The sequence below is a fragment of the Nesoenas mayeri genome (assembly GCF_963082525.1).
Source record: "Nesoenas mayeri genome assembly, chromosome: 16".
Lineage (NCBI taxonomy): Eukaryota > Metazoa > Chordata > Aves > Columbiformes > Columbidae > Nesoenas > Nesoenas mayeri.
In genome coordinates this window covers 4,848,578-4,860,088 of record NC_137562.1, presented here as the reverse complement: position 1 = coordinate 4,860,088, position 11,511 = coordinate 4,848,578, and the positions used below count along the sequence as shown (strand labels likewise).

The window sequence follows — 11,511 nt, the reverse complement described above, 5'->3', positions numbered from 1 at the left end:
GACCCGCCGGGGACTCCCGCGCTTCCCCCTCACACAGCGCCGCCACAAAGGGAACAATCACCGCGGCTCTTGCGTCCCCCTGCCCGGCTAAAAGCCCCGGCCCCGCTGCCCCACCGCGGCCACCCGGCAGGACAGGGAGCCGCTCCGCACCGCGTTATTTAACGCCAGGGCCAGGCCAAGCCGCCCGCCCCGCCGGGGGGGCGTGGCCTGCGACAAACGGAGGCGGAGCCTGCGCGCGCGCGGGGGGTGTGGGCGTGGCCGAGGGCAGGGGCTGCCCGAGCAACAGCTGCGGCGGGAGCCGTTTACAAACAGTGCCCGAGCGCCAGCGCCGCCGAGTCCGGGCTCCGGCGGCACCGCGGGCGGCCGCCCCCGCTCCCCTCCTCCCTCTCCCCCCACCTCAGGATGCCGGCCGGGGAGGCGGCTCAGGCACAGGTGAGGGAGGGCTGGGGGTCAACTTCCAGGGGGCTCTGGTTCCCCCTTCCCCTCCTCCCCCCTCACAGGGGGCACCTGAGGGAGGCGCAGCCCCGCTCTCCTCGTGAGGGGCTGGTTGTGTGACTGGCCGCGGGGGGGCCGCTGCCTTCCGGGACGTTGTGAGGGGACCTGGGGGGGCTACATACCCCCACCTTGTGAGGAGGAGGGACCTGAGGGACACCCCCTTCAGAGCAGGGCCGCCCATCCCCGTGCTGTCCCAGCGCACTGCCCGCCCCTGGGGGAGAGGAGAAGGAAGGGCAGGTGTGTGGGGGGACGCGGCTCCCGGGGAGGTGTGTGTGTGGGGGAAGGCCTGGGAGGGTCCAGGTGTGCGGCAGCCGCGTCATCCTCCCCCCGCGGCAGGTAACGAGCCCCGCCCGCCGCCCCCTCCCCGGGGCCCGGCCGGCCCGCAGCGCGCGGGGCGGGCAGGGCAGCGAGACCCAGCGGCGGGAGAGAGACACAGAAACCCCTTCCCTTGCTGCTGCCCACCCCGTAACTTCTCGCTGTTCCCGGTTTCCTCCTGCCCGGGATCGTCTCCCTTTCCCCCCCCCCCACGCCCCGAAAAAGTAGGTGTCTCAAACTTCCATTGTATACCTGGGAATTTGCTTTTAAATACTCGAGCCTGGGTTTTTGAGGATGCTTTTCTGCCGGGTGGGAGGAGGAGGTGGGGGGGAGCGGGAAGAGACTATTTCTTTGTGAGTCAAAGATGTTCCTGGAAGAAGGATTTGTAGTAAGTGGCTCATGGGGCGGAGGGGGGGGGGGGCTTGTTAATGAAAAGTTTATTGATCCGTTTTGCCAGTTTTTGTTTCGTTTACCTTTGTCTTCTAAAGGCTAAACCCTTCCCGATCATTTCTTTGGCATCGTGCTTCTCTTTTTTTTTTTTTTTTTTTTTTTTTTTTTTTTAAGGGGAATAGGAAGTTTAGAAAATAAATAAATAAGCCTCAACTGACTTCTTAAGCAACAAAAGACGTTGCCAAACGAGGACAATAAAATTCTAGAATATCTAGAGATTGGATTTCATTCCTCTTCCGTGATACCCACTGGACTTTCTGTTTCTGGTTGTGGGATTTTTTTTGTTTGTTTGTTTCCCACACAGAAAACCTGCAGCCAAAGTAAGGTCTGTATGAACTCTAATGAGCCATCCCATAAAATGTGTTATGTGACTCCCAGTAAGTATTTGAATTGAAGTGTAGCAGTTTTGAAGTGGTGGTGAACAAAAATCTTTATGTTAGGTTATTGATCTGCTGATGAAAGGCGTTTGAATTTGAAAAGGGTTTAGATTAGGGGTTTGTGTGTTTAAAGGTGTTTTTTAAGGCAACAACTTCTTTTTTTTTTTCTTCATTTTTGAAATGACCTTGAGAGCTTTAAAACTACATCAGTTTCTACCAGTGGGTTTGAGGGGGAGGCAGTAGCAGAAGGATCTAGTGAAAATCGAAAATAGAAATAGGAACTGAAGTAGATGCAGTGAAATGTTTGCTTATAGAAGTATATGTGAAAAGGGAAGTTTTTGTAAGAATGTGTGAAAAAGATGAGAAGGAAATAACGCGGTTTCAGATGCAAGGAGAGGTGTGGGGGGGGGCATATCATTCTTCACATTTTATTAGGCCCTGAAATGCAGGGGTGATATGATCTAGAAGACACAGAAATAAAACGCCTAACTACAAGTTGAATAGCAGGCATTGACTTGCTGACCAATGCTTACATGCTTGTTGGTTGGTGGGGGCTGGTTTTGTGTCTGCAAAGGTATCAGAGCACAGTGCTATGACAATGGCTTGCAAATGCTTTAACGCCATGTTTTATTGCTCTTAGGAGCTCTTATTAACTGTAGGTTTGGGAATACGACTAATACTTTAATTTGTGATGTCCACACTAAGGTTTAAGCATTTCCTTAGATAATGCAGAAGGACAGTTTCAACTAAGTAGGATAAACTGCATTCTTTGGCAGAGGGGGAGGGAGGAGGGGAAGGGTGGAGGAAGCTTTTTTTTCTTCCCCTTTACTAGTTCTGTAACTGAGTCAATATTTTAAGGGCTGTAGCAGGAATGTGGCTTTGTGATCACTAATCTTTCTGCAGCAGATATTTTTAATGAGCAATATTGTAATTCTGTGCAAAAATATTTGGATTTTGTATCTCTCAGCTCGTTCTTGAAAGCAGTGTGAGTTTTCAAGTTTTGTCTTTAAGTTTTTAGGATGATGAATATGGAAAACAACTTTAGAAACATGGTTATTACAGTGATTATTGATTGGCTTGGCCGACAGCCAAGCAACTCTTCTGCATGCACCAGAGTTGCTGATTTAAATTCTATAGATTCTTTTTCATATGTTAGCCTTTCTGAATCGTAAACAGAATATACAGCTATTTAAGAACAGTAGATCAGTTTTTAGTTAAGGTTGTTCAATTATGTCTTCATCGCTTTGGAGTTGGTTGAATGACTTGACATGAGATTAAGCACAACAAAAGAAAAGGCAGGGGAACAACAGCTGCCTTCCAGTACCAGAGCACTAGTATTCTGAGCAGTTAAGCATTTTACCTTTTAATATTATGTGGTGTCAGTTTAAATGTTAATATTTATATTCGTGTTTACAAGAACCTTGAGCATTCTGATGAAATATCAGGCACTCGAGTCCTGGATATTCGTGTTTTGGGGTTGTTTGTCTCTTGCATTTTTGTGAAAATTATCTTAAGATCTGCTACTGAGGAGTGAATTGATCTCATTAACTTTTAAGACAAAAGTAGCAAACAGTCACCACTAGTTTGTACTTGTTTAGTTACTGTGTGGTAAGAACTTTAAGGTGTGTCCTTAATGGCAACTGACGATTCTTGCTGCGAAGCCTTGTTTATTTTAGGTAGATGTTTTATACAGAATTTCCAGTGGGACAAATTACTACACTGACTGCACTTATTCTTTCTGAAGACTGCCTGTAAGCATAAGAGAATAATTTTGCCATGCTGCAATCAGTATACATTTTAAAATTGAAGCCATTAAGTTTTGCTGTGTATTTTGAGGCTTCTCCTACTTCCTTTGTTTAAACATGCTTAAACAGTGCATATCATGTATGAGTTTAAAACATTCATAGAGCACTATGGGGGCTGAATTTAAATTTAAAATGAATACCTACGTCCTTGTTGATCAAAATAGAAAAAACATTTCTTTAAATAAGTGGATATTTTCTGTTTTTGAATGTGGTAAAAAGGCTATATTTTTATCTTGTAAACAAAGTTTCATATTAAGTAGTCTTTAGAGAATGGCTTCCAGGCTTTGGATTAGAGGATTTTTTTTCCCCCCTTCATTTTAAGTGAATAATGCTTTTTGGTTTTGCTTTGTTTTGGTAGAGGTGGAGAGAGAGCAAGATTTAGGGTAGAAGCTAGAAAGGGGAAGATGATAAACTTTAGCACCTTTTATCAGCCTGTCTTACACAAAAGGTTACTTCATTTTGGTTTCGCCTTTCATTAGATCATACTCAAAAGATTCCTTTTTGAGCACTTCTTTCTAATCTTCAGAATCTGTCTTTACTACTATATTTTCATTTAGAGCTGTGTCGATAGATTAATATCATATTTTATGTGAACAAAGTGCTAAGTTATTACTGTGATCGGGGCAAATAATTTTAAAAGGGAACTGTGGATTTCACTTAGACTTTCAAAACAGTGATTACAATAAACTTCTAGTTACAAAAAATCTGGAAGTTTGCAATTAAGAACCTCTGGGGAAACATTAAGTAAATTTTAACTTCCCTTTGTTCTTTGGGACTTTTTGTTGTCCCAACTGTTTCTAACCTGAATCTTGATTTGGAATCCATTGTCCTAGTAAAAGACTCTATACCCTGTGTATGTAAATACTCCCTCTTGGCTGTGTTATGAAATGCTGTAAGTGCTGCTGGCATATGGAAGGCACAGTCCCCTTCCCAAGGTGGAAGGGGCTCCGCTTGCTTTTCTTTGCGAGAAGCTGAAAGAAGAGTTTGACCTTTGAACTCACCCTCACACTTCCACGCTGCTTTCAGGATGATTAAATAACCAAGGATATTTGCCTGTGTCTTATGCTTATTTATCTCACTTAAAATGTTCTAATACTTCACTGTTGAGGTATTGTCTTTAAATATAGCAAGACAGTGCATTTCAGTTGCAGCGGGGCTGCCATTTGCCAGCTCAGCCCTCTTATTTTTGAGACTCTTGATTTAGAACATCAGCGTTCCAATCAGATACTCTTTCCACATCTCATAACTACATTAATTTCAAACTGCTGTTTACTTCTAATGGACTTTGGGTAACTTCTGGTGACCCTTGGCCCCCCACCCCCATATTTAAAGTGACTTTAGTAAGGAAAAAAAAGTTTTCTTTCTGGTGCATTAACACAATCAGGGGACTCTACTTGACTACTGTATGCATGCTTTTAGAGAGATGTGACTCATACCACAAGAGATTTGCAACTGAATACAAAAGTAAGGAAAAGGATATGACCAAGCTGTGTATGATTCTTAATATGTGTTGTATTTTAGGATTTAAAAAAACCCAAACAAACAAACACATTTTACCTAGGTCTTTGTGCACCTCCAAACAAAAAGCTACTCTAAAAATGCTTAGAAATCTTTTTTTTTTTTTTTTCAAATAATCTTGTTTTGTTGCTGATGAAAACTTATATATGGCAAACCTGAGTGTATGTCAATGGGGAAAAAAAACACCAAACAAACTTCTACTGTTATGATCATATGACTTTGGTCAGAGCATAGTTTATAGCTTATCATAAATATATCTCTTTTGAGTCTTCCTCATTTTTTTTAAGGGGGCAGCAACTTAGTGGTATAATAACAGACTTTCAGAGCAAAACAATGTATGTTCTGGGAAAACATGAGTTACAAATCAAAAATATGGGTGACATACTTGTTTCAAACTATGTCTTTGATTTCATTGCAGAAAATTGGTTATCAGACTGCCTTGAGAATTTCAAAAGAAAGTACAAGAGGAAATGTGGTTAGAATATGCAGGAAAATCTATGTAGATCAGTGTGACTTGAAGATTTGAGCAGAAACCAGTCCAAGTGTAAGTGAATAATTGACTGGATAGTGATTTTCTATGTGCTAAGGATTTTATGTAACTAAAAGTATCAAAGTCTGAGTTTGTTTATGCGCAATGGGTACACTTGCATTTTTCAGTGTAATAAAGTCAGTTTACCTCTGACATAAACTACATAAGGGGAAATTAAAGGCCTTTGTATTGTGCTTACACTTCATCGTGATAGTTGAGGATTGGTCGGGTGAAATAAAATGTATTCCAAAGACTATGTTTAGTACGTTGTAAGGAATATAGATATAAATGTGGTCTGGAGAAGTCACAGTTTCTGTTAGCTTTAATGTTTGTTTCAAATATATTTTTCTTATGGTAGTAAAATTTGTATATGAAACTACTGCCTGTTTGAAAGGTCAGTTTCTTGTGGATGGTAACTCTGTGTTCTGGAGCAGTTTGGCACCATGAAGCCCAGTATGTTGGGCTATATCATCACGTCCCTTTAGTCCACTGGTGTGACAAAATGTAATGCTAGGTAGGTCATTTAAAAGGTTTAGTCTCAATCAGTCTCTGGGGGTTTCTGGAAGGTTTCCCGCCTGTATGGAAGAAAGGAGGCAGCTACTTGAAGTGTCTGTTTCTAGCACTTTTCTATTTTAGTGTCATTGGATGCTAGTCCAGGGATGACAAAAGTAGAAATAAATGCCCTTCTTTTGAACCATGTACCTTTTTCCATCTTTCAAGACTGATTTTTGCAAATACGTAATTGTGGATATGTTTGAAAGTGACAGCTTCAAAGCCTGTGCTATGCGGCAGGGAGGGGTAAGAAGTTGCTGCTTTTTCTTGCAAGGTACAGGGGTTTGAGCTGTGTTGGGTAAGAGTTCAATTCAGAGTTGAAATCAGGTGAGAGCGCTAGGGAAGATTAATGGCTTTAATAAAGTGAACTCTTTGGAAGTGACTACTTCTCTCAAATTCAGGAATAGTAAAATCATATCTTTTCCTGTTATTTCACCTGCGCTGCCCAAAGGGATGCAACTTGCCTATAATTGCTATGGAGGAACTCCTGGCTCTTGAGTAATAAGGAATTAAGTCTAATTTGGTAAACTCTGAATTTAACACTTCCGTGTAGCTGTGGCCACTGGAGAGGCCTAAGGTCCTTCTGCCAAGAAGTAAAAAAGTCAGATTTGCTTTTAAGGTCTCTGAAAATGTATTCTTTCAAATGAAAACCAAGACTAAACATATAAGGGCAGTCTGTGTAAGGTGAGACTGACTCAACAATAAAAATGTATCACTCACTCCACCAAGAGAGTCTTAACCTGCTGTGGAGAGAACAATAAACTTTTTTGTAAGGTAAGGGGTCATTGCCAGTTTAAGTGCATGTAACTTCTTGATTTAATGAAGTTGCATCATCTTCTAGCAGTGGTGAAATGTGTTGCAGACTTATTTTAAATAGGATCAATCTTGTGTCTCAGATTTTCTACAACAGGTATTGGCCGATTCATAGTGTCTAAAGTACAGAGGGGGGAAAAAAAAATTGGCTGTTAGAGCAGTCCTTCTGAACTTTAAAAGTCAATACTTATTTGTAGCACTTCCTCCTTGAGTGCCAAGAATTAGTCTCTTTTATATTTGCTCTTGCTCAGTGGAGGAAAAACATGTGCAAAATGATGCAAGCTTATATGTTCTCTGCTTAAAAAGGAATAATTACATCTTTTGATAGAAGAGGCATTCAGTTCACTGAGGAGAAACGTTCAGCTCATCTGTCCTCTGCCAAAACACTGTTAGACATATAGCCTTAAAGAAAAAGGGACTCCACAGGAAAAGGTTTTTTGGAGAAAGGATATCCTTTGTTTCTATTAGTGTAGATGTCTGAAATGGAGGGAGGGAGTTTTCCTAATATTGTTCATTATTAACTACTAGTTATTTTCCACTAGTGATTGAAATCCTGTTTGCTAGACTTCATAGACTTGCATGTCTGTCTTATCTGACTACAAAAGAGCTTTCAATATAAAAATCTCTCTAAAGTGTTCTGTGAAAAAATGCCTGGACAATAACGTTCTTGCATTCTGGTGTATATGTTTCTGTTTCTTCAGTTCTGTTTTTATGAATTGTCTTAGTATTATTGCTTTGGAAAGCCCTGTAATGTTGTTAGAAGGGACTGTAACTAAGGAAAACAGAGTAGCTTAGAGAGGATAAAAATATATGAAAACCCCTCTAAGAGTTTAAGTTTAGGATGACTTTGAAAACTTCAAGCCTGAAGGATGAAGACTACCAAGGGAGCTTAAGTTTGCAGATTTAGGGAGTGGAAATTCCAATTCGGGGTCATCTTTTATGTTCTCTTTTCAACCTGAACGTCTAACGTATTCGTTTTGATCTTTCCTGCAACTGAAACAAACAACTCTCTTCCTCCCCTTCCTCCCCCTAAATCTCCATTTCCTTTAAAAGTACTTATGTTAGTTCTTTATCGAGTTGAACTGTTAACAAACTTTATTTAAAAACATTTTTATACTTGAACACTTAATATAAAAAAAATGTAGATGAGAAACAATGTTAGGTGTACTCATGTGCTCCTCTATTAACAAAGAAATACGCTGGGAGGTTGTGTTAAAATAATTTACTGTTAAAAGATAGAAGGGAGTAGCTCTTCCCATCCCTAGAAAGCAATAGAATGCACAGTAATGAAGAGTAAGTTATTGGCTTCGTGTAGTGTTATGAAGAAAAACTGACTCTTTTTGCTGTTCTGCAAAATAATCTTTTATCTGTGCTGACTTTTATAGCTTTCCAGTGTTTTAACTTGAGTCACAGGCAGATGGACAGTTGGACTCTTTCAAAAATAAGGTCACAGTCTATGCAGTAAATTGTGTGTTGTCTGCCCTAGATTTAGGGGCTGTCCTTCCCTCAAATTGGGGTAGGAAAGACAATTCTGTCTAATACAGGAAAACAACTTACTGTGTGAGGTGTAACATGTATGCGTTTCTTCTTAAATGGTGAAAGGAAGTTACGTGGTTGCCATAAGAACCCTGATATCTGCAGAGGAAAGCTTGAAATTTCAGGCTGTGGATGTTTGGAAATCTGACTAATGTTTTGGAGCAACTGGTAAATTAGAACCTCACAATAACACTTTGCTTCACTTTCGGACTAAACATAGGAGGCTGTGAAGGCCACAGCACACTAGTGCGGTTCATACAATGGAGCCATTGTCACCGGTGGGTTCTGCAAGCACTGCACACACAGACCTAGGACACTAGAGGTACTATCTCAAGAGTTTAGAGCTCTTGAATATTGTTAGCAACTACTTGGGGATGGTATTTCTGCTTAATATCCTGTGTGTGTAATAGGTGTGGTTTAACTTTATGCTATAATATATGTGTATTAAAAAAAGAAAAAAAGGTGCTGTAAATAAGCTGAGTTCAGCCTGGGCTCTTATTTGAGAAACTGAAGTTATATTCATGCATGAGCTACTCTGCCTGTGGTCAGTATGATAGCTGAATATAGGTATGCTCAGACAAAATGGATAATCTCCATGAGTTTTAATCTGTGATCTCAATAAGGGAAAAGTACTGTTAACTAGTTCATTTTATTTGTGCTTATTAAATAGAACTGGAAAACTATTTTAAAAAAGAAAAAAATAGGTTGAAATAAAAAAGGTGTTTGAGTAACTTGTGGTTTCCAGTAAGCAATCAGCATTATAAAATCTATTTCTTTAGCAATGCCAAAGAGCAGCAACCTGTTCTAAGGTATCAAAATACCGAGAGAAAAAAATGTTGCGTGTAAAATGACTCTTAATATCCTGAAACTTCTTGAAACATGAGGAAAACTAAAAATTGTTCTTTTTAAAGTGGAACTGAGAGTTACACGGAAGTTTCCCAAGTCAAATATACATTGTAAAAATTAAGATAGTCTGCAGCAGCTGCCTCTCTGGTGGGATTTTGCAGGACTCGAAACCTTGTGGAATCTTAGTAGGATGGTGAAAGAAACTCTGGTCATCTGTTAAAACAGCGATAGCTTTGCTACTGGCCTTGAATTTAAGGATCTGCTGAGGGTTTGTTGAGGTAGTTATGTCTGCTTTTTACAGTTTAACAATAGTTTTGCTGGCACAGAATTAGTGGGGTATAGTTGTTTTCCTCATAGTAGCTATGCAGCTTTTACTCCCAGCGCCCTGTGGTGTGTAAAATGGGAAATTCAATGGTTAGACTTTGCTGTTCTCTGAAAGGTGTGTCTAGAGTTTTTATTATGTATTAATGGAAGTTTTGAAATGCAGGAAGTAAAAATGCAGTAGAATTACTACTGATAGGTCATTTCCCAGGGAAATCTTTGAGATGGTAACATCTCATCTCTGGTTGTGTAATTCAATAAAAATAAATTCTCTACAGGCACTTAAATAAAATTCTCTCTCTTTTAATAACCCATTTATATGCAGCAGCTTTTTGGCGTGGTTCTTAGGTTGTGTGGCAAGTGCAATGAAAACAAGATGTTCTCATCTGTCCAGTTCAATCTTAATTTATATGTTTTGTGATGTTTATAAATATAATGGGTATCACTCCAAACCTGTTGAAATATTTGACTAAAGGCCAGAAAGCCAAATATGACTCAGGTGTGAACTAGAGTTTGCTGAATGCTCAGGCTCCTGACTGTTGGAAGAATGAAGTACAAGAGGTGGGATCCTACAGTTGAGAAGGATTTGCCACATCTGGACAGTATGGCTGCAGGACATGTCCAGATGTGCAGAGCAGGACAGGTTCCCCCAACCTGCTCGTTCTCCTGGAGGCAGTTGCAGGAGCCGCAGGACATGTGGGCCCTGGACTCCGGTGCAAGGTGCATGTTAACATTTACAAATGGGTAGGGGAGTCAGAAACCAAGATTTCTTGCCTTGCTTGATTGTGAGGAGGGGTGGTCATTCTTAATTTTCAACCTTGAGTTAATCTGTAGCAAATTTATCACTTTTCAGCTGTTGGAAGGAAGGATTTCCTGTTTTGTTCTGTTCCTTTACTCAGTATCTTGGGCTGATACTGATGTGTTGTGTCTGTTCTTTTGTCTTCTGAAAGTGAAAGACAACAGAAGAAACCCCAGGTACTGTATTTTTTGTTGTTGAGCTGGTGTACAGACCTTCAGCCACGAATAGTTACAGCACTTATCAAAAGTGTAGGTTGGCCACTTTCCCAAGGAAGCAATAGTACAGAATTAAGGCAACTCCTGACAGTTTAACTGCTGCCTACAGGGTTTTGAATAACAGGAATGTATTTGATCAGCATTTTTGGTCCTCAAATCCAAGACATAATATTATCTTCACGAGGAAGAAAGGTTTTGTTAATAATGGATAAAATCCTCCTAGTGCAGATACTTAGTTTGTAGTTCTAGCATGTGTTAGCTTGTCCAAACAGCGAGAGTGTAAAATCATGCCTACTTATAAAAGCCATATACCTAATCAGGGTGAAGTGTGTAATCACCAGATAGAAAAATTAAACTAGAGCTTTCTAGCTCACCTTCTGACTCTAGTAGTATGAACTTTTTTCTTTTCAATTTAAATATAATTCTGTCTGGTTGCATCTGCAGTGTTCTTCAGAAATGCTACCTGCAATTTTTAAGTCTGTAGGTACTATTTCTTGTATATGGTGGCACAGCCAGCAACAACAGTTTGCCTGAACTGCAAACAGGCATTTGAGATTCCGAAAACAGGAATATCTTGCTCTGCTTTGCAGTGCTGCCTAGAAGATGAGCTGTGGCCAGTTCTTCAAAAGTGTTCAGAGCTTACTGTTGAAAACAGTGAAAGCTTGAAAAGCATTGAGCAGCTGACACGGGATGGTGGAGCTGTGTGAAGGGCTTTGAAGAGCCGTGGAAGATGTTTCCAAAGGGCTTGTTCAAACCTATTGATACCCAGTAATACTTGGATGCAAACTCCTATCATGATCCGTGTGTTAAAGTTACATGCTCTATATTTGCAGTTGTGAGGACAGGTTTAGTTTTTTGAGTAGCTGAGTAATGTCTTCTTTGATACATTTAAATGAGATGAGATTGAAACAGACCTGTTTTCAAAGGGTGTACCACAGAA

At 40.7% G+C, this 11,511-nt stretch overlaps 1 protein-coding gene across 1 annotated transcript in view; it reads left to right on the top strand.

Annotated features, from left to right (window-relative positions):
- The first annotated feature begins 306 nt into the window (after nt 1–306).
- ZNF217 (zinc finger protein 217) overlaps nt 307–11,511 on the top strand; it is a 28,142-nt gene continuing 16,937 nt past the window's right edge. The window contains exon 1 of the mRNA XM_080354862.1: nt 307–432. The gene's annotated coding sequence lies outside the window, so the exon portion shown is untranslated. The remainder of the gene's footprint in view (nt 433–11,511) is intronic.